Genomic DNA, 24073 nt, shown 5'->3' on the forward strand with positions numbered 1-24073 from the left:
AAACTGCAAGAAAGTATGGATTGGGGAAAAATCAGTGAAGACAGCTTCCTTGTTGAATTGTTTCTCATTTTTAAGACTCCTCATTAGATAACAGGGAAAGACAGATAAGTGCCTTTAATAATGTCATAAACAGATAGTAGGAGTTAATAGAACAGAAGTACTTTATATCTCTTTTGCCTGTAAAAGGTTAACAAGTTCAGTAAGCCTGGCTGTCACCTGACCAGAGGACCAATCAGGGGACAGGATACTTTCAAATCTTGAGGGAGGGAAGTTTTTGTGTGTGCTGTTAGATTTTGGTTGTTGTTCACTCTGTGGGCTCAGACGTGCAACTAGGTTTCTCTCCAATCTCTCCGATACAGGCTCTTATAAGTTCAGAATAGTGAGTACTAGGTAGATAAAGCGAGTTCGGCTTATGTTTGTTTTCATTATTTGCAAATGTGTATTTGATTGGAAGGAGTTCAAATGTGTATTTGGCTGGAAGGAGTTCAAATTTGTATTTTGCTGAAAGGATTTTACTTTGTACTTGTATACTTAAGCTGGGAAAGTATTCCCAGTGTCTATCGCTGAAAGACCCTGTAACATATTCCATCTTAAATTTACAAAGATAATTTTTACTGTTTTTCTTTCTTTAATTAAAAGCTTTTCTTGTTTAAGAACCTGATTGTTTTTTTTATTCTGGTGAGACCCCAGGGGGCTGGGTCTGGATCCACCAGGGAATTGGTGGGGAGGAAGGAGAGAAGGGGGAGAGAGAGGTTAATTTTCTCTCTGTGTTAGGATTACTTTCTCTCTCAGGGAGAGTCTGGGAGGGGGAAGACAGAAGGAGCGGGGAAGGTGGATTTTCCTCTCTGTTTTAAGATTCAAGGAGTTTGAATCACAGTGATCTTCCAGGATAACCCAGGGAGGGGAAGCCTGGGAGAGGCAACAGTGAGGGAAAGGGTTTACTTTCCTTGTTTTAAGATCCAGAGGGACTGGGTCTTGGGGGTCCCTGCGCAAGGTTTTTGGGGGGACCAGAGTGTACCAGACTGGAATTCCTGGTTGGTGACAGCGCTACAAGTATTAAGCCGATAATTGAGCTTAGAGAAATTCATGCTGGTACCCCATCTTTTGGACGCTAAGGTTCAGAGTGGGGAATTATACCATGACAAATAATAAATATATTGAAAGGATAACAGAAACATTCCCGCCTCTGTGACACTGGGACTAAACAGAATCATGAAATAGTTTGTGCTCTATTCCACTGAAATCAACAGAATATCAGAGTGTCAGGTATGTCCATTAGCACAGGAGGTGTGTGTTTACTGGACGTATGTATGTAACTGGCACGTTCAGCAACAATGCTGCAGTTAACACATTGTGCTGCCTGCCTATAGATAGTAAGTAGAGAGTTGTTGATGGTGGGAAGAATGTGAAGGACAGTGGAGGAAAGGAGAGGGAGAGGGCAGAATTGGTTATTGGTTTGTTTCTCTTTCATTTGTTTTGCTATGCAAACTGTTTGAGTACCTGATATTGGTATCTATTATATTTTCTTAACCTAGAAAGCTGCCATGTTGTTTTGCAGCCAAATTATTTATAAATCTAACTATCACTCAAAGCTGTCATCTGAGCTCAGTATATTACTGGTGGTAACTCTCATGTTAGTTGATGTAGATAAAATTTGCATACAGTGAAGTAAGGGTGGGGGGATGTTGCAGCTCAGTGAGCATTTCCTTATGGTGAATTATTGTCTTAGATGCTGAAAAGATTCATGCTGATATTGGAGTACTCTGAGAAAAATCTAGTTTCCTGATACAGGCAAATGTTGATTATGTAATTAAAGCACAAACTCATACATGGTGTTCAAATAAAATGGTTATTAATTATTTTTGTCTGTCAGATTTTTTAAAGAAAGAACCCAAACCTGTTTAAATTTAATTTGAAAAGGCAATTTCTCCTTGTTTATTTATTTTATGTTTATTACTAATGAGTAATCTCTTGCCCCTGGACATCCTTTAATACAAGGTTTGTGTGTGTTTGTTAGCAGAAGGGATAGACTATTCATAAAATGTATTAGACTTTCATAACATAATTATCTTTTTATATATATTTTTAGTAAATGTTATCACTCTTGAAAGTGAGAGATTTGTAACCAGTCATAGCGGAAACACACAAACTTGCTCACATAGTTCTCCCAATATACTTTTAATCCAAAGCATTCTTGATGCCCTAAAGTTGAGCCCTTCTTGAGAGCATCCCTCTGAACCTGTCAATATAAAAGCGTTGGAGGAACCACCCTAAATGTAGAAACGGTGGGAAGGGGGCAGGGCGAGAGCCCAAAATAAATTGTGGGGTTAACTTCATTAGCCTTTATAGCATTTTCTGTAATATCAGTTTCATGATTCTCTATTTCTGATAACTGAAAAAGTGAGATGACACAGAGTCTATGTGGTATAGAGGTAAATTTATATTTGTAATGAGAGAATGTTTGCATAAGCATAGAATTAGAAATATGTATGAATGGTATGTGATTGTGATTAATTACATGCTGTTAACTGGGATGGGGGGCAGACTCACGAGAAAATTTAGTTTTATTTTTTAAACAACCCATTGGCTCTTTTTCTCATAGTTGCCAAAGTTAAATTTGTTCCTAATGTCACACATTGACAGCAGCGAACCATTCTTGCAGAGAAACCTCAGTCTTACCTTTTTTAGCCTCTGACCTAGATCCTAGGAATGGAATTCAACAAAGGTCAAGCCTCTTTCCTCTGCATCCCCCCAACATCCCAGAGCATTGGTAATATATCTACAAGGAAATGCGGAGTAAAATGAGTAAGACTAGGTGAAAATTATTCTTAAACCTAAACACTCTGCAGTTACAGCAGACTTCATAGGTTAAGAATCCACAGGGATGCCCAATTACATTCTGACTGTCTTGAACACAGTGGGAGCAAACTCTTCCATTTCACATAAAAATGGCATAAAGTGCACCAAGAATTCTGATTTCAAGTGACTGTTGTCACCCAACTATTAATAGGCATTTAATTTGAGTGAGCCTGGATTTTTATCAAAATTTCAGTATTGTTCCGACTTTTTCCAAAATGTCCTGTTTTCCCTGTTTTATGTCTGCTTCCCTGGCCTCCATTTTCCTGGCAGATCCCCCTTCAGAAACAGCAGGAGGATGAGCAGCAGGAAGCCTCAGGATTCCTAAAAAAAGAATGCTATAAAAAGGGGGAATAACATTAGCCTAGCAGAGTTCAAACATCTCATCCTTCTATGTAAATTACCTCTGCTAATCCCTGGTGTCACTGCATTGTTATCTGATTCTGTCACCATAGGAGAGCTAAGGTAGAGGGCCAGAAAAATCACTGTTACATTAGTGCTGACACTTGTATAATGACTGAGTCCATGCATGTGTTGAAGAAGCAGGAGTGCACTGCCCAACTATTGTGGCAAGAACTAGTATCTCAGATGATGCAAAAGCAGGCACCATAATTTTAACTATTTTAAAGGTAGAAACTGGCTTTGCCCACTGACACTCTGGATATGTATAATTTTTGTTGTATAAGAGGTAGCACTCTGAGATTTGTGCTTTCATTTCAGTGATGTTATACCTGGCAGTACGACAAGAATGGGATATATTTCAGTTGGTGTCTTTCCTTTGAAATTATATGTAATTCCATTGCCAAGTAACACAAAAAATAAAAAGTGACAATGTATTGTGTATATAACAGCGTAACGTTTACTCTGTGTTCATGCATTGCTTTATGCACAGGACCTAGAGTTCGTGTAGCACGTTAGATTTGTTTTCAGTTGTCAGTCGAAGAAATATTAACAAATTGTTCATTGAGGATCACATTCCCTATGCAAATATTTCTCAAACTCTCATTGCGGATCACTTCTTAATGGTGGAATCCTCTTATGGACCATCTCTCTTCCAACTCTCCAATATCCAATTCCTTACCTTGCATGCAATATCTGTAGAGCTTGGTTACTTGAAAATAGTAATGTTAGGACAACATTAAGAAAAGATAAAAATAAGCTCACTTTGGATATGGCTGGTTACGTTACTTCCATACTATGTTCACTATTTTTTTAATCTGTGCTGTTTATTTCTTCTCTCTCGGGGTAGGACTAGCCATTTATTAATACAAATTCTCCACTCTTTTCCTGCCTCCACGCTGAAGGAACCTGTTCAGAGTCACCTGACAGCTTAGTTCTGTCCCCTTGCTGTGTTTTTGCTATTCCTCTGAAGCTGGCATCAGTTGCAAATTTGATTGTTGTGGAATTTGCCCCAGAGAAAAACTTGCAAACTTACATGAAGTAGTATGATGCAGTGAAGGTGATTTTGTCTGATTTTGTTTTTAAATGTAGTGGCTTAAAAAGCTCTGGTAGCCCTAAAAGCCTTTATCTGTATTACAGCTAGCAGGAATCATCACTGACATGCATCTCCATTGTGACAGAAACAGCACTGTAGACCCCCACTTGTCTATAGATCAGTTAACAAACCACTGTCCTTTGTGAACAGAGACTTTAAAGATGTCCCAAAAGTCCTTTACTAGGTCGTCTTAAATAAATCTTAAAAAATAATGTGCCAGTGGCCGAATTGATATCTACACTAAGTTTGGGTGTGACTTTCAAGAGTTTTAAATTTACAACGGACATGGTTACTTTGTAGGCAACAAAAGGTCACTTCTTTAAGGACAGCAAAATATTTTTTCACTGATTCTCTTAAAGCTGGAAGCTATTTTTTCATTATCTATTTTAGAAGATTATAAAAGTAAATATTTAATTTATTCTTTGCTCTCTAGAACACAGGCTAAAACTAGTTTTGAGATTTTCCTGCCCTAGAAAATAGATCTAAGATTAAAAAGGAAAAAAACTCACCATCACCCTTTTATATTAAAGGAGACTTAGGAATGCTAATGAACAGCAAATTAGACATGTTTGCAATGTGATATGTCCAATGCAATATAGGACTTCGTATTTTGTAGCTATCACATCATAAAACAGGAAGTGTGATCCCAGCTGGAATACTATATTAAATTTGGGATAGTACTTTACTAAAAGGATATTGATATATTGGTGGGATTTCAGAGAAAAGAAGGGCTGGAAGAATTGCCCTATAATAATAAAAGGATGTTGAAGACATTGGAAAGGGTTCATTTAGAAAAGAGATAAAATAATTATTCAAACTCTGGAAATCCTGTCTTACAATGAGGGATGTAAGAAGTTCAATCTATTTAATTTATCAAAGGGAGGGTGAAGTAGTAACTTGATCCTAGTTTATAAGTGCCTATGTGGGGGGAGAGTTTCTGGTAGTGGAAGGTTCATAATCTAATCTAGTAAAGACATAACCAGATACAATGGCTAGAAGCTGAAGCTAGAGAAATTCAGACTGGAAGTAAAGAGTAAAAATGTAACATTAAGGATAATTAACTATTGTAACAACTTACTTAGGTATGTGGTGGCTTCGCCATCACTTGAAGTCTTGATATCAAGATTGACTATATTTCTAAAAGATAAGTTCTAGTTCAACTGGAATCATGAGCCAGATGCAGGAATTACTGGGTGAAATGCTAAGCCTCTGTTATGCAGGTTATAGTGGTCTCTTCTGGTCTTAAAAACTATGATCTATAAAAAGTAAATAAATTAATCTTACATAATGTGTCAAAAAGATTAAGGGGAACATAATAAAACTGTCTTCAGATACTTGAAAGATGTAAATACCCAGAATGAAGAGAGGAGGATAGCACAAGAAGGATAACTAGAAATAGATGAAAATAAGAAAGAGAATATTTAAAATTCATATCAGATAATCTTTCCTGACAATGGCATCTATTGGGTTATGGAAGAGTCTTCCAAAAAGTAGCGGAAGTCCTATCAGCTGGTGTTGGGACATTTAAATGTATAATTTACATAAAACCAATAACTATATACAATGAGAAAATACTGCATTGGTAGGGAGATGGCTTATATGACCTCATACAATCTTGTCCATCTCTAACTTTTATTATCCTACAAAAATAAATACATTGGGTGTCTAAGTATCTCACACCAAATCAGTAATAATGTTTTCTAGAAATAGTATGTATGTATGTATGTATAGAAAAATTGTATATACTCGATCATAAACTGGTTTGTTTATAAACCGACCCCCCTCCCACCTCCAACATGGATAAGTAAAAATGGAAAATTTTTATGACCCGTTCATAAGACGACCCTATAATTCAGGGATCAGCAAACTTTGGCTCCTGGGCCATCAGGATAAGCCATTAGTGGGCCGAGATGGTTTGTTTACCTCTAGCATCTACAGGCACGGAGGTAAATCTAAGTAAACAAAGTGTCACTGCTCACCCTGACAGGCCAGGACAGCAACTGTGGGGAAATTTTTGGGAGGGAAGAAGCTGGGGGTCAGGGGAGTAACCACAATGACCACCCCCCACATGACCCCACTCCTAGCCCGGGACCCTCCCACTCTCCCTATCCATCTCTTCCCACCTTGTCTAGGGAGGGCCAGGGGAGGATGTCTCTGGCCTGGCTGGAGCTGCTCCGGCAGGCTGGGCAGCACGGCCACAGCTTGCTCCGGCGGGCCAGACCAGGCGGAGCAGCCACAGCACATTCCAGTGGGCTGGGCTGGGCAGCACGGCCGCAGCATGTTCCAGCGGGCTGGGCCGGGCAGCACGGCTGCAGCACATTCCAGCGGGCGGGGCAGAGTGGCCACAGGCTGCCCAGGGGGGTGGGGCCTAGCAGCATGGCTGCAGCCTGCCAGCCCCGGAGCTGCAGCTGCTTTGGAGGCTGGGGGGAGAGCAATATGGCCAGAAGCGGGGAGACTCTGGCACCGCCTCTTCTCTTCTGACTGCTGCCTCTCCTTCCTCCCTCTATTGGGGGGAGGGGCTATGTCCCACTCCTCCCTCTCTATACCTGTTCATAAGCCGACCCCATTCTCTGGTGCTTTCCTTTTTGACTAAAAAAAATTGGCTTATGAACGACTATATACTGTATTTGTTTCCTTGCAGAAACCTTGTGACTTCAATCCCTTATAAAGTGTTGCAAGTTTAAGATTATAATATAAATACAAAGTGGTTAAATCCTTACTTGAAGTAGAAAACTTTACCTATGAAGTTGTGACCAGCACCTCCATGGTATATAGTACTGTGGCCAGGTCTCTGCAATCCACACTGTCTGAATAATAGACACAATTCTGTGCTATAATTTGATGTGTAACTACTATTTGTATTTTTACTCACAGCAGGCAGTTTTTTAAAGGCTCAACTGATTATTAGCAGCTACTTTTCCCTGGTATAGGTATATTTAAAAGTGTATCTATTTACTGGTGTACTATGTGTTTTTCAGCAAACATTTATCATACTGGATAGTTTTGAGGACAAAACTGTTACATTAAGATAAAAATTTTGGAAACTCTGGTTTAAAGCTCAAAGGTTCTTAGCTTTTTAGGTCAAATTATCTCATGTCCTGTGATCATGTTTGCATGCATGTTAGAACTAAAATGTCACTTTTTTTTTTTTTAGTTCAGATGCTTTGTTGCCTTTTTGTTGCCACAGTTAAAGAGAAAATACGTAGTAGTTAAAGCCCAAGTTTCAGACATAATCATAAGACACTTAGAATCTGAAATTCCTCCAGATTTTACTGTTCTTATACTTGATCAATGACATCTTAAAAAAATGCTGCTTTTGTTAGACCCATAACAATAACGCAATATATTCTCTTTCTACTGTATTGAGATCAATGTAATGTTGCTGGTGCAAATATGAAAAATGCTTTGGCACAGTGAAGTAAGATAGACATTCAAGTTTTTGTTAAATAAAAAAAAAAATTCAGTTCCTGTAGACATGGCATGTGTGAGAAATCAGTTTCCTGAAAAATTATTTTTTATGAATGAGTAGGGAAATAAAAGCTATTTTTAAGATTCAAAGGAATGATTATAATGGGGAAATGGTTTTAAAAATAAGCATTATATACTATACAATTATGGTCACTCTTTAAAAGCCAATTTTTTTATTTAATTTTTTTTTTTTTTTTTGCTAAAAGTAATGAACCTGGCTGATATCCATGCAGAACGCGAAAAGCACTAACTGAACTAAAAAGATATATTTCCTCAAAGATATTTTCAAAATCTGTTCCTTAATTGTTGAAAAGAGTGGTTACAAACAAAGGATTTCCCCCCAAATCTTAGCAAATATTTATCATCCACTCAGCTAAATATTGCATTGTTAATAAATAAGGGGAAGAAACATTTGTGAAAAACAGGGATTTCTTCTAACTCTAGCCAATGGCTGTGCTATGATTAAGAGCTCCTGCACACAGAGCCAACAACCCAATATGTTTTCACCTGGTTAGTCTGTTATCAGAATCGTCTCTGATTCCAGGCTGATGAGAGATTGAATTTGTACTTACAGTTGTTTTTTTACATCTCATATCCCTCAGTTAAAGTGGAGGCTGAGGAAAGGGAGGTGCATTTTGATGGTCAAAAATCCTGGAGATCATTTGGCTGTCACAATATGTGAAAGTTATGTAACATGTATAAGTATATTATATATGTGCTCTCCAGTGCTACAATCCACTAGCTGTTATTTTGAAACAAATTACATCTAGAGTATTAAAGAATATTAGAAAAATGTACTGAAAAAATATGATCCTAAATGATGTCTACAGTAGTAGTAGTAGCAGCAGTAGGGTGACCAGCAAATGTGAAAAATCGGACCAGGGAGTAGGAGGTAATAGGAGGCTATATAAGAAAAAAACCCAAAAATTGGGACTGTCCCTATAAAATTGGGACATCTGGTCACCCTAAGTAGCAGCAGCAGTTTTGAATGAGTGATCATTCTTATGAATATATTAAAAGTAATAGGATGGTTTGTAATAAAGAACAAAGTTGAATGCACATCAATAATTTTAAAAGTTCATTTAGACTGAAAGTGAATTTGAGTTTAAAAAGGGCTTATCAGAGACTAAAGCTCACAGTACAGCACAATATTTGTATTTCACTGCCCTGTTTCAAATGGTGTTATGTTGGAGTCACTGGAAGAAGAAAGTCATTCTTTATTTACAATCTGATTCAGTATCCCTTTCCCTTTAATTTGGAATTGAGAGAGCTGCAGTTGAGTTTATATAGCCTTGTCTGACATCACTATTAAAGTCCTCCAAAGATCTGGCCAGAGTTCTCCAATGACATCAGTAACAACTCCCTCCCCTGCCCTTATAGAAAGGATCCAAGTGCTCCCTAGCACATCAAAAATAATAGACCTGCTAATGGAGGAGACGTACTCTTTTTCATTTTTCCATCTGTATGTAACAGGGAATCATCTCTTGCTAGCCTCTTTAGTAGGTATCACATTTGGCATTAGGGAGGAACTCAAGAAATAGTTCTTTAAGCAGAAAAATGCATGAGTGTCACAATGAACAAGCCCCCTTCGTATCCTCCTCCAGGGTCCATCAGTCCAGTATTCATATGGTTATTAATCATGGCCCTACTCGGAACCCTAGGGTATGCTACCCTTTTCCCACAAGCCAGCATTCACTGTCGCCTCCTTATAGGATTAGATCTTCTTCTTGTTTAAGTGGTGGTATAGACCTTCCCAATCAGGTCAGTTGGTGCAGTCACAGATCCTAGAGAAACAGGAGGAGAGTGATGATGATCACCATGCCAACACACAGGAACTGTTGATCTCAGCTATAATTTCATCCTTCTTTCCTGGTGAGGCAGGAAATTCCTCCATGTCTTGTCTCATGGACATCTTTAAGGCATTCCAAGATTTGATGAAACACATGGCTGAAACCACTGGAGGTAGTTTGCAAGAGAAATAGAACAAGCTGCTACACTTTCTGCATCCTTTCAGGCCTCGTAGGATTGCCATGCCTATTAATGAGGGATTGTTGGACCATGCAAAGGAATTGTGACAAATTCCAGCATCAATATCAACTACATTCAAAAGAGGAAACATGTACCTGGTGCCAGGATTACTTACTGTAAATCCTGCTCTAGGGCATCGGATTTCCTGAACATCTCTGCAGACTGCTTTGGATGTGTCTAAGACTGCTGCCTTCACTATGGCCACATCTGGGGCAATGTGAAGATCCTTCTGGCTCCAGTCATCAGGGGTACCCAGGGAAGTTCAAACAATAATAGAGGATCTGCCTTTTGAGGTCTGTGACCTCTTCAATTCCAAGATTGACAAAGATCTCCATTTATTAAGATTCTAGGGCTAACTTACACTCTCTGGGCTTGTGCACCCCAGTCCCAAGGAAAAAAACAAACTAGACCTGAAAGCTCTTTCAGGCAGTGTCCCTCTGCCCTATGCTGGGTTCCAACACTTCTCCCTCCCCACCCCCCGACCCGTGCTGGACATAGATGCTGGTAGATGTCCGAAGGTAATGAGCTTTGCACCTGTTCCTCTTTGGGTTGGGCACTGGCCCCCTTTGCTTAAGTGAGTCCAGAAGTCCCTGTCACCAAAACCCAATCACACCCACATGAGTCCTGAAACCATTTTTATGAAAGAATATTAGGCAAGGGAATGGGTGTACAATGGGCTGTAATAGGGAAGGGAAATTTAAGGGAATTCAACAACAGTGAAACAATAGCACAGTTCCTTCCCCTATCTGAGGAGGTACCAAAAATCTTTACACCCTCACTTAGGCCTCTGATCCTAAGTGTACATAAATCTGAGATGTGCTGGCCTGGTGAGAGGAGGCTCCTCTGGTGTCTGCTCAGTCTGGATGTCCAGCCTGGTGAGATATGTTACTCCTCAGCTACTCAGCCATCATCTTCTCTCAGAAGATGCGTGAACCTAAATCAAGAGTGCTCACAAGAGGTCCCAAGCTAGAAGTGTCCTTCACAGGTCCTTTTCCCAGGCCCATGCTCCTCTATACCAGAGAAACAGTCTTTCTTCTTTGAGTGATTGTTCACATATATATTCCACAGCAAGTGTATGTGCAACTCAGTGCACTCTAGTCTGAGACTTTTGCCGGCAGTACCACTAGGCAATGCATGTGTCCCTGCTATCTGGAAAAGGCATAAAAGGAGAAAAAATGGTTACTTATCTATATAGTAACTGTTGTTCTTTGAATGTGTTGTGCACATATACATTCTATGACCATTCCACCTTCCTTGCTACCTCAGACATTACATACAGTGGTGCAAAGGAACAGAGAGGGAGGCAGTGACCAAGCCCCTTTTTTGCCCTCACTCGAGTGCATGAAGAGTGAAGAGGCACATAAGTTGCCTAGTGATACTCTTGGCAGAAGTTTCCAACTTGAGTGCACTGGGCGTGCATACACCTGCAGTGAAATGTGTATGTGCACAACACATCTCGAAGAACAACAGTTACTATATAGGTAAATAACTGTTTTTCTTCCTTTCACGGAGCCCTCCCCCGCACATGCTACAGTTAAAATGTCAGCCACTACTCTCCAACTCTTCCCAACTGTTATGGAATCCTCCAGCTTCTAGCTTGCCCCTCTAGGCCATTGATCCTCCAGGACTTGGCTGCTCACATTTAGGTGCCATCAGCTGTCTTATTACAGTATTATAATCCACACAGGGCGCCAGAACCATCAAGGAAGAAGTGATTCCACTACTGATGACCCTCTGCTACTTCCTTAGCTACTGTGCACTCCAAATCTGTTTCTTGGCAAAAGGTTTGATGCCATAGTCAAGAACCTGGCAGAACCTACAGAGGATCTCTACCCATTTCCCCCCTCTTTTTTGACAACTGTTTTGCCTTTTTTCAGGAGGCCTCGACTGGCATCATCAAGGACCAATGGACTTAAGAGTTCATCAGCAAATCATATTGCATACAGTTCCATGCTCTCCACCCTCGTTCCCCATTCCTCCCCGTAGGAGATGGACTCTCTTGTGCATCTTGGAACAGTGGAGAAAGTACCCTTTGGGTTCAGAGGCAAGGGATTCTACTCCCATTATTTTCTTAATGCCAAATAAGAAAGGGGATTGGTGCCCTATCCTAGACCTTTGACATTTCAAGAAGTTTGTCCATTGTTTCAAGTTCAGGATGGTGACTGTGGCCTCCATAATCTCCTTATTAGAGCATCAAGATTGGTTTGTGGCCCTTAATTTACAGGATGCTTGTGTCCACCTGCCCATACACTCAGGACATTGGGAAATACTTCAGATACCTGGTAGGGAATGCTCACTACCAATAGAGGGTCCCACCCTTTGGTCTTTCCACAGCACTGAGGGCTGTCATGGGGGCTTACTTGAGATGGCAAGATATCCAGGTCTATCTGTATCTTGACAGTTGGCTTATCTGAGGGAAATCACCCCAGCAGGTGACCAGCTTGATCTATGTAATCCAAAGGTTCTTTGCTACTCTAGGCCTCAAAATAGAGAAAAATTCACCTTTGATCTAACTCAAAGTCTAGAGTTCATAGGAGCCGTGTTAGAAACAAGGTCAGTGAGGTCTTATCACCAATAAGAAAGATTACAAACTATATTGGATCTTATCAGTCACCTCCAGGCTGGTCCAAAGATGTTAATGAAACTGTGCCTCACACTTCTAAGTCATATGGCTTTCTGCACCTACATAACTCAATTTGCCCAACTTCACCTAAAAATCACATGGACATATAGGCGACAGTCTCACAAGAATAACTCCTGTTAAAATCATGAAAAGACCCATGTTAGGTTTGCAAAGTAGTAATTGACAAATGCAGTCTTGGCTTGCCCATATCCATTTAGGCAAAGATCATTTTCCTATCCTGTTGCTTTGACCATGTCACGCCTATCTTTGTATCTCTGACTCTGGATCCTCTGGATCCTTGTTTTCTACTGCATCAAACATACGCTGCTTGTTTTCACTTTCAAAGCTCTTCGCAGTCAATCCCCACCCCACCTATCATCTCTTTCACTATTGAGCTGTCAATGCTTGCCTCCAATTGGCTTGTAAGAATGGCCAAACTAGGTCAGATCAAAGACCTATCTAGCCCAGTATCCTGTCTTCCAACAATGGCCAATGTCAGATGCCCCAGATGGAATGAACAGAACAGGTGATCCATCCCCTGTCACCCATTCCCATCTTCTGGCAAACAGAGGTTAGGGACACTGTCCCTGCCCATCCTGGTTAATAGTCATTGATGGCGCTACCCTCCATGAATTTATGTAGTTCTTTTTTGAACCCTGTTATAGTCTTGGATTTCACAACATCCTCTGACAAAGAGTTCCACAGATTGACTGTGCGTTGTGTGAAGAAATCCTTCCTTTTGTTTGTTTTTTGCTCATGACAGCAGCCCCCATTGCTCACTTGTGGCTTCAGGCTTTCTCTCATGCTATCCCACACATGTTTGGGAGGCACTCCCCATAAACATCCACAACACTACTTCATTATTCACCTTCAAATCCTTCCTCAAAACTCTCCTTTGCTGTGATGCCTAAAAATATTTTTGACAACACTTAAGTTGCTGGTGTACTGGCCTATCATGCTGGCCAGTATTGTCTTGCTGTTTCCTTATACTCCCCGATATGTCTATATCTACCTGTTGTCTCATTTTGTTCTGTGTTTGAACAGTGCCTAGTGCAATAGGATCCTGGTCCATGACTAGGGCTTCTAGGCATGACTTTAATACAAATAACAGATGATAATACCCTTCTTGCCTCTGCCAGCCAAGGCTGTGATGAAAGATGCTTAAAGACTGAGAGCTCATTTAGAGCACCTTCAAACTCCGGGCATGTGGTCTCTGCCCGAAGCTTGTATACATGTAAATGTTCTGCAAAGCATAACACCCCGTTCCCATCATTCCAGGGATCCACAATCCAAGTGTTGACAAATAATACCAAGGCCGTGTACTGTTTCATCAAATGGGAGAGCATGGTCATGGCTACTCAGTCCGAGGCACATTGAGGTTGGTAGTTTCATGATCAGATTATGTCATGGCTCTACCTGCCAGACACTCAGAATTCTAGGAGATCAGACATCTTCCTCGTCTCTTGAACACAAGGATTGATGTACACATTCCCCTCAATCCTACTGATATAAAAAATCCTGAGAAAAATGAGCTAGGACAGAGGCTTGATGATCTTGATCAACTTAGGATGGGCCCAGACAGTTCTGGTACTCTGATCTCATCAACCTGTCGTGCAGCCTCTGGTCGCATTATCTGCTTTGCCAAGCATAGTCTATCAAACTACGCAGACTGTCTGCACCCAGAATCAGCAACTGTTGCATGTGGTAGGCTGGATGTTGAATGCTATAGAACTGCCATAGAAAGGAGTGGTTCAGCTAAAATTCAGATCATTGTGGTCTATAGCAACAAAAAACAAAACAAAAAACAAAAACCGCAAACCAGTACACTCAGCTAGGCTGGCTTTCAAAGCAAAAGGGAAAGGTATTTTGTTTGGAAATCCTAACATCACCTGCCTCCCTTGAAAATTCCATTTCTGCTGTTTTGGTCTATTTGCCAGCCCTAAAACAATCAGGGATTTCCATCAACTCCGTATGGGTACATTTAGCAGCAATTTATGCACATCACCCTCTTACTCAGAGCCTTATTCCATATTTTCTTACCCTCTAGTTGCTAGATTCCTCAAGGGCCTCTTACATATATTTCCCCTGTGGGCTCCTAGTGACCTGTTCTCATATCTTGTGTCCATGAAATACGTAGTACCAAAATTTCAGCTCAGAGGGTAGAGGGGATTCTGGGTCTCAGGCTAGTTCAACTTACACAGAGATCCATAAAGATAAGATGACTTTGATACCTCCTTTCAGTTTCTGACCAACATTATTTCTGAATTTCATTTGGATCAGTATACTCACCTCCCAGTCTTCTTCTCCAAGCCCCATTCAAATTAAGGGGAAGTTAAACTACGCACTTTTGATGGGATGCGGGCACTGTCTTATTATCTTGATAGGACAGTGCCCTTCAGGAACTCCCCTAGATTGTTTTTGACTTTGCAGACAGAGTTAAGAGTCAGGCCATATCCACTCTAAGAGTATATAAATGCATATCTAACTCAGTAAGATCCTGCTATCAGTTAGCCAGGTTAGATGCACCTGTGCTTATTGCAGCCCACCAGGGCTCAGGCAGCCTCTACTACTTCGAAGAAGCATCCCTATATCAGAAATTTGCAGGATGGCTATGTAGGGATCAGTCCACGTATTCATCTAGCCCTATTTCTTAGTTGAGGCTTCCAGATCAGGTGCCCACTTTGGTAGAGCTGTCCTGCAATCCTTATTTAAATGGGTCTCCTAGCACCCACCTCCAAGCCAAGAGGTAACTGCTTGCTAGTCACCATCTATGTAGACAATTACTTGAAGAATAAAGAACGGTTACTTACATTACAGTAACTGGTTCTTGAGATTTGTTGTCGACATAGATCCCATGACTCACCCTGCTTTTACAGTCCTATAGCTCTGGGATTCTGTATTGGCAAAGGAATTGAATGGCAGTTGGGTCTGTTCCACCCTTTGGTGTCCCCCATCTGAGGGTGTAGAGCATCCAGGTTGCAGGTGTGGCTGCTAACACTGCTAACCAAAAGAATCCAATTTTGTGCTTATGGGGACAATGTGAAGAATACCTTTTGAAGAACCCCAGTTACTGTAAGATAAGTAATCATTCTTTCATGTGCAGCTTTTAAGTGAACAAGAGGCAGGGAATTAGCTTGATATTTAGCCCAGTATATCACTCATATTGGATAGTTTTCTTTGATTGACGACAAAAACAAAGCTGATGACAGAAGAGTAAATTTATCCCCAAGGAATTGTTTTTGGACGAATTCCCCTTAGTTAACCGTCTTTTTAGAGTTTTGCATGGGCAATCTTTTGTTTTTATTACATTTTGTTACATTTTATTTTTAAGTTGTTTGGTTTTCGTTTTCTTTTGTTTTTGCTCTCTTCTCTTCGGTGTGTTTGACTCTTGTAAATAACTTCTTACTAAATCGAATCTTTTCAATTCTGTATTCCTTCATTCTTGCTTGTTTACTTAAATCCTAATATTTATGACTTTGATAGCAGAGATAGTTAGGTTATATGCAGCCAGTTTCACAAATCTAATTTAGTAAATGTAGTATTTGTCTGATTGCACTTTACCCTGAACTGTAAACAGCTGTTAGGCATTTTAAAATGGCCCTGTATTGTGAGTATTTTGAAAACATCAGTTTACTTGCCATTATAATGTTTTATAGCTCTAAATACAGCAACAAAGGAATTTATCCAGGAAAACAAGCAGTCTAAAAAAGTCATTGAAGTACTAATGCCAACCCTGTCCCCCTATGCAGTTCATTTACATTGATTTTATTGGAATCAAAATAAAAAGCTAAGGAAGGACTGAGACTATTCTGAATTGTGCTGAGCCTTCATCACAATATTCTCTGTTTGAACACAATCTCCTAGTCCCCTAACTAGATTAAACTGTATATAATTTACCCTCATTATATCCAGATTTCATTATAGCATTCAAAATGCTTGATTCTCAAGAATAGTAGTACAGTGAGAACAGACTGTGCGATTTTGGAGGAAAGCCTAATGCAAACAAAACTGAATGCTGAAAGCTTCTGAAAACGAAAGCTGAAAAAGGTGGAGGAGTGAAGCTAGAGGTTGTTGTGTATGGCACCATCATAAGATATATGCTTTGGCTTGATTCTTAATGTTGCTACATTTTGGATTGATGTTGAAGTCATGCAGTACTGACACCTTTTCTGTTTAAAAAACAAAGAAACGACCTTTGCTTATGCCAGTTAAGCAGTTAAAATATAATGAGAATGCAGATCCACTCTTTTGCTGGAAACTATATCTGCTGTTTAAAGTACATCTTTGTTTTTTACTTTACAAAACATACCTGGGTGTAGGTGTGTAATATTTAATTCCCTTTTTAACTACTGTTTCTTTGGTGCTACTGAATCAGTTTGCAGGTTGAACTAGTGATGATTTTGGCGGTAATTGTGATGTTAAATCATTGCAGATAAACCATTCAGCAGCTGTCAGTAGATAGTCATAAAGGAAAGGTCACATAAGTTGTCTGGAGTTTTTATCAGGATCTCTAAACATCTGTAGAAAGAGAGAGCAGTTGTGGACTTTGTATTGTGGTTATATGCATTTTATCATGTTACTTAGGCCATGTCTACACTACCACTTACATCAGTAGAACACATCCCTGAGTGACATAAGTGATGCCAGCATAAGTGGTAGTGTGCACAGCACTATGAGCTTCTCCTGCCAACATAGGTGTCACCACTCATTGGGGGTGGTTTATTATGTCGATGGGAGAGCTCTCTCCTGTTGGCATAGAGCAGCTATACAAGAGATCTTACAGCGGGGCAGTTGTATTGGTACAGATGTGTTGCTGTAAACTCTCTAGTGTAGATGTAGTCTAAATATTGTGTGCAAGTGTTGATTGTGCTGAATTCTTATAGGTGCCAAATACTTTATGGGAATGCTGGTGGTATTGCTGTTTTTTCTTACTTTGGTAACATAGTAACTCTACAGTTCACTTACAGAATGAATGTCCCAATTTGAAAGTTTGGCTGAACCCATCTCTATTTGACAAGGTGGGTGAGGTAATATCTTTTATTGGATCAACTTCTCTTGGTGAGAGAAACAAGTATTCAAGCCACATAGCACGCTTCTTCAGTTCTGCTAAAGGTACTCCCAGCATCACAGCAAAAAGCAAGGTGAAACTGATTGTTTAGCATAAGCCATCCTCAAACCACTCACCACTCAGAGGGCCAGCTTCCTCCAGGACACAGCAGACTTTCTTCACAAATTCTGCAACATAAACAATCTTCCTCAGAACACCATCCTCACCACCATGGATGTCACTTTCCGGTATACCAACATCCCTAACAATGATGGCATAGCTGCCTGCCTCATATATTTATAAAACTAAACAATGGACAGCCTTCAGATATCTGCCCTAAACACACCGTCAAACTCATCCATTTCATTCTCACCCATAATAATTTTACATTCAGCAACAAACCATTGGAACAGCCCTGGTACTAGAATGGCTCCTCAATATGCCAACCTCTTCCTGGGTCACCCGGAAGAAGAATTTCTGGACAAATGCACCATGAACCCAGTGATATACCTGAGATACACTGATAGTATTTTCATCCTCTGGACAGATGGGTTAAACTGCCTCATAAATTTCCACTACTACTTCAATAACCACCACCTGTCCATCAAACTCTCTCTGGAACACTCCCACACTAGCATCAACTTCCCTACCACAATCAACTTCAACAATGGAACCCTACAGACAACCATATATAAGAAACCCACGGATCACTACACCTGTCTTCACAGATCCAGTATCCACCCTAAACACATCAAGAAATCTGTTATCTACAGCCAGGCACTCAGATATCACAGAATATGATCCGAGGAGAAAGACCAGGATATACACCTTAACACACTTAAAACTGCCTTCGCCAAATGTGGACACTCCACCAGAGAAGGAGATTGCATCATGGAACAGGCAACCTAAATACCTTGAGACAACCTGCTTCAAAACAGAAATCAGACCCCTCTGACCACACACCCCTAATCGTAACCTACCAGCCCGCACTGGAACCATCTAGGGTAGCATCAAAAAACTACCTGCCATACTCAGTGGGGACCCCATCCTGAAAAAAATCTTTCCTGAACCCCTACTTCTGGCCTTCAAACAACCCCCAAACCTCTCCCAGCTCATCATCAGAAGTAAGCTCCCCACAGACCAGGACACACCAACTCAAAGTGGCACCAGACCCTGCCAGATACAACAGATGCAAAACCTGCAGATATATCTCCACTACTTCCTTGATCAACAACCCTACTATTTACCTTTCAAGATCCATTGATCCTACACATGTTTGTCACAACATATGGTATACCTCATCCAGTGCACAAAATGCCCCAATAACAAGTATTTGGGTGGAACCAAATAATTATTATACTCTCAAATGAACTCACATATAGGGTGTTTTTGTCTTTTATCATTTTCCTGTCAGCTGTAGGTGAACACTTTTCAAAAAGTAATCACTCTATATCTGACCTCATCCTCAAAGGAAACCTACACAACACTTTCAAAAGATAAGCCTGGCAGCGTAAATTCATTACTCTGCTAGACACTAAAAATCATGGACTGAACAGAGACACAGGATTTCTGGCTTATTACAGCAATCTATAACTTACTAACCCCCTCTTTTTGTCCTATGACTGCAGCGGTGTTAATGGGCCACTCTACCTTGAATGGTCCCTTACAATATCTTCTAACTACTTATGCTAAACAATCTGTTCCATCTTGAATTTTATTGTGATGCTGTGAGTATCTCTTCCAGACTGGAAGAAGAAATCTATGTGACTCGAAAGCTTGTCTCTCTCACCAGCAGAAGTTGATCCAATAAAAGATTATTACCGTATCTGCCTTGTCTTTGTAATATCCTGGGACTGGCATGGCTACAACTGCAACCATCTAGATTTGTCAGTTGTTTTAAATTATGCAGTGAAGCAACATACAGTCGTATAGGTGGTGATATTCTTCAGTGGCCTTAGGAAAGCCTTTATTATTGGCTAGATGATCAGCAAATTACACAGCAGCTAGATAAATAATACTACTAACCATGCAATTAAATAATAATGCCCTGGGAAAACTGATGTTGGGCTATGAGTCTAACTTGTTGCCTGTTTTTAAAGGGAGTTGTCCAATCATTTAAAGAAGACATTTGCAGTTTATAAAAGGTGTTCAATTTTCAGACCTCCTTTTTTTTTTTTTTTTAAACTTCCTGATAGCAATGCTGTTTCCTACCATGGGATTCATATGGGTAACCCAGTGGAGCAATACAAACATTAATGAAGAGCAGCAAAATATACCTGGAGAACTTTTTGTAGAATATTTTCTGGCATTGTATCTTAAATCAGTTAAATATACAAAATGGAAGGCCTCCTTTTATATTAAATTGAATGAGGTTATCCAGAAATAGAATGGAGAGAGAGAAGAGGTGTAGAAGTCTCCTTGGGCCTAATTTTAATGCCCAGCCCTGGACTCATCCCTGGCACATTTGAACCAAACCTGACCCAAGTATGGTGATCGAATCCTTTTCTGACCTGACCCGAGCTTGACATTTCCCCCATAATCTGTATCAGCACTGCCACCTCATCCTTTGGGGTTGGCCTGGTGGGAGCTTCTTGCTCCCCACACTGCATGGCCACAATCCTTCTCCAGCTACCTCCTGCCTATGGGGTCAGCTCAGCCCGGCTGCATTCTCCACTCCTGCCATCCATGGGTGCGTTGATGCACTGTGTGTGCTGCAGAGTGAAAGGTGCTGTGGTATGTCAGCACACTCTCACAGTGCAAAGTGGCAGGAGCAGGCTATACAGCTGCTGCCTTGCCAACCCTATGGGCAAGAGGTGATCAGAGCTTGGCCGAGAAGGTCTGGTTGTTTTCTTACCTGACCCAATGTCAGGTTCAGGTAGGGTTGCAGGGCTCTTAGGAGGGGGTCAGGGTCAGAGCCCAGTGGGGATCCCAGAGACAGCTGGAATTGAGGAGGGATGTATCATCCTAACACTGTGAAGGAGCAATTGGAAAGGAAGGAGAAGGACAGTCACAAAAAAAATTGAGGAAATAATGCAATAATTAATAAAATAATGGAGTAATTCTATTTAACAGTATTATTACACTGTGAAAATAATATTAAAAGGAAGCATTTTATGAGTACTTACAGTTTCAGGCCTTTTGATGTTTTTTCCTCTCCGAAAAAGACAGGAGCACTGATAAAAGTAAAAAAGTACAAGCAGTGTAATTGCTCTGCTTAAAAATTAAAAAATCCTCAAACTTACAAATACGAACATTAATTGCTCATTTTATTAATTAAGGCTACTTTTTGTGTTTTAATAATTCCCGCCCCCAAGTTTTTAAAAAAGTACTCATAATTGTTGCTTTTATGTGCATGTACAAGTAAGGCCCTGATCATGCTAACACTTATGCACATGCACAATTTTAACACATGAACAGTCGCACTGGCTTCAGAGTATAGATATACACTAGCATGTAAGTCTTAGAAGGGTGAGTGGGACTTTAATTCTTGTCTTGAGGTCTGATCCGGGTGGGAGGCCCCTGTATCATCCATCTGAAGTATCACTGAAATTAGTGGGGCTCCACAAAGTTTCAGGGAAACTGTCTTCATAGATCAGTCTGCAGGATCAAGGTGCTCAACACAAAAGTAGTATAACAAAGCTCCATAAGACTCCTGACATAGTAGAGTTAGAAAGCCAGATCCTCAGCTGGTATAAATTGGCATAGTTAAATTGAATACAGTGTAGCTACACCAGTTCACACCAGCTGATGATCTGACCCATAATATAAATCTATCCCTCTACCAAAATGAATGAATTTATGTTTTGAGCAAATAAGGGATAGAATTAGCTCTTTTATAATTGGCTTGTTTGTGAATAACTTATGCCATCTGAATTTGATCTAAATATTTACAAAAGTATATCAAAGTATATCAATATACTTCCCATTTAAAATAAGCAGAACTAAAAGTGTGAAGGGATGCTCATAATTTGAATTGTTTGTAAATTATTTTTAAAAATTCTATTTTCTGGTAGAGTACTCTTTTAAAATAATATGTTCTGATTTTTTAAAATTCTGTTAAATATGTGTGTGTGTATCTATGCGTTCTCCCCCAACAAACATACACCTATAAAAACATGAGTATTTCGGTTCCCTTGGTCATTTTATGTAAGTCTTTTGCCTAGGATTAAAAACCTCACCGCCTCATATGATTGTACCCACCCCTTCTCCTTAGGACCTATTGATGCCAATTGACAGAAGGTACAGAGGGGATGCATAGGGTTTTACAGGGATCCCCTGGATCAGGTACAGGCATAATAATTCACCAAAGGGTGGCATATAAGGTATCTACTAAGAGTCAATAGCTTACTGTCACCACAGGTAATATTTAAGAAGTTATGTATTTATACTGGAAATTAAGTTCTTAAAGCCTTGAAGTTAAAAGCAAGTCACATGGAGGTGATAGGCCTTGGAGAGATTCTGTTCAGGCAGAGAGTAGGAGATGCTTGTTTCTTGCTATCTGGTCAAGCATGTATTGTACATTGTATGTATCACAATGAAGGCATATTTGCATTATTGAGCATGATGCTAATCAAAAAAGTGTGAAACCACAAGGAGAGGAAAGCTTCAGGAAAAAAACAAAAACACCACGGGGTATCCTGTTTATGAGTAAAGATGCTGGATTTTTGGGTTATGACTGGGGATACTGAGGGACTCCCAGGATCCTTCATTGAGGAGATGAACTGTGTCAGCGTGTTCTGCCTTATGAAAGGAAGGTTACAGCCAACCTGGCTGGAAAATGCTGCAAAGACTTTAGACAGAAAAATATTTTATTCATTAAGTCTACGCTCTGGAATGCATGTTATTATTTTACTTTACATGTAACCATTTGTTTCCAATACTTTTACTTGCTACTTCTCACATCTCTATACTTTTGTTAAATAAACCTTTACTTGCTTTCATTATAAACGTATCTAAGTGCTGTGTTTTAAGCAGAGCTGTGATCTAAAGTGCAACTGGTAAGCTGAGGGATACTGTTCCTTTGGGAGCAGTGGATCTGTGAATTCTGTGTGTCCAGCAGAGCAGGGGCTGGACACTCCAATGATCTGCTCAGAGGACTTGGGAGTTGGAACACACCTTTGTTTACCCTCAGAGGGACAGAAGAGCCTGCACAGGCTAAGAGGGAAGTGCTTGTGTGTTGTCCATGGTCGGGGGAGTCAGGGAGCTGACACCCAGTAGGTACAGACAAGGCTTCCTCGCGCTAAGGGCAGTTAGCAGCAAGGTGCTTCACAGCCCTGAATACACCTGGGAAACATCACACACATCCTTTTTTCCTCTGTGCACCCACATGCCTGCTACCTCTTCATCTTCACTTTCAGTTTCAGATATGTTGCCTTTGGGACCATAACCAGAGGAAAGTACATTGGAGCACCCCACAGAGCAGTGTATGAGTGATGCAGTTGACCATTAACAAAGCAGTGAAACTAATTATGTGCTCATTGTCAAATGCACACAGTAAATGAACTGGAACAATAGAGACAAATATTTTCCCTCTAATCGCTTTCTAGTCTATTAATCTTAAGTGTTATTTGTAGTTGTAATGAATACAGAAGCTTCAGCTGGAATTGTTATTTTTCAAGTTTACCAGGTCCCTTTAACTTAGCTTTACAAGATAATGTTGAGCAGCCTCTGTTAGCATGGCAACAATCAGCTATTGTGTTCAGAACATGGAGAGTGCTTAAATGGCAAGGTTGCCTTTGGAGAATGTGTTACTATATTTAACATTTTGGGCCATTCAAAAATATCTGGAGTTACAAAACTTTTACAGCACAGACAATCTGCTGTTCTGCAGTGAATCTTCAGTCAAACAAATATGAGTGAGAAATCACTCCTAGGAAATACAGCCCAAAAACACATCTCTGCAAAAATATAAAGATCTTTACCAGCTTCTGTACTTCCACTTTATTATTATGATGATTATGGCAGTTCAAGTAGTGATGAGTATAGTTAAGGATGTCCAACATTTCCATTATAGACCCTTTTCCTTTATATCTAAAAGACAAGATATAACAGGTGATCATGTGAAGTATGAGGTAACAAAAATAATGAGATATTTTAGTACAGAGTACCTGTATGCACAACTCATAGCCCACAAGTAACAGTAATTGCCACTCACTACCTGCCTAACTATTATTATATGTCGGTTTTCTGTATGCATTACAGTAGAGGTGAGTTCTAAGGTGGGACGTGGAAAATAAGATGTTGACTTTATGGATTTTGACTGGGAACTTGCGCACGCATGAGGGGCAAATTGGAAGAAAAACAAAGATTCTTGTGAGAGAAACAGATGAGCAGGAAATTAGGCTTGCCAACTTTCTATTCCCACAAAACTGAACACTCCTGCCCTGCCTCTTCTCCGAGGCCCCACGGCTGCCCGTTCCATCCCCCCTCCCTCCATCGCTTGGTCTCCCCCACCCTCTCTCACTTTCACTGGGCTGGGACAGGGGGTTAGGGTGCAGGAGGGGGATTAAGTCTCTGGCTGGGGGTGTGGGCTCTGGGGTGGGGCCAGGGATAAGGG

At 40.4% G+C, this 24073-nt stretch overlaps 1 protein-coding gene and 1 long non-coding RNA gene across 4 annotated transcripts in view; one reads left to right on the forward strand and one right to left on the reverse strand.

Annotated features, from left to right (window-relative positions):
• The window catches only part of ANO10 (anoctamin 10), a 270756-nt gene that overhangs the window by 192488 nt on the left and 54195 nt on the right, over positions 1-24073 (forward strand). The gene's annotated exons all lie outside the window — the stretch shown is intronic.
• On the reverse strand, positions 12756-18317 carry LOC115645854. Its single transcript, XR_003998845.1, has 3 exons — positions 18232-18317; positions 13152-13156; positions 12756-12767 (listed from the first exon to the last, which is right to left on the reverse strand). It is a non-coding gene; the product is annotated as an uncharacterized LOC115645854 (long non-coding RNA).

Source organism: Gopherus evgoodei, chromosome 2 (assembly GCF_007399415.2).
Source record: "Gopherus evgoodei ecotype Sinaloan lineage chromosome 2, rGopEvg1_v1.p, whole genome shotgun sequence".
Lineage (NCBI taxonomy): Eukaryota > Metazoa > Chordata > Testudines > Testudinidae > Gopherus > Gopherus evgoodei.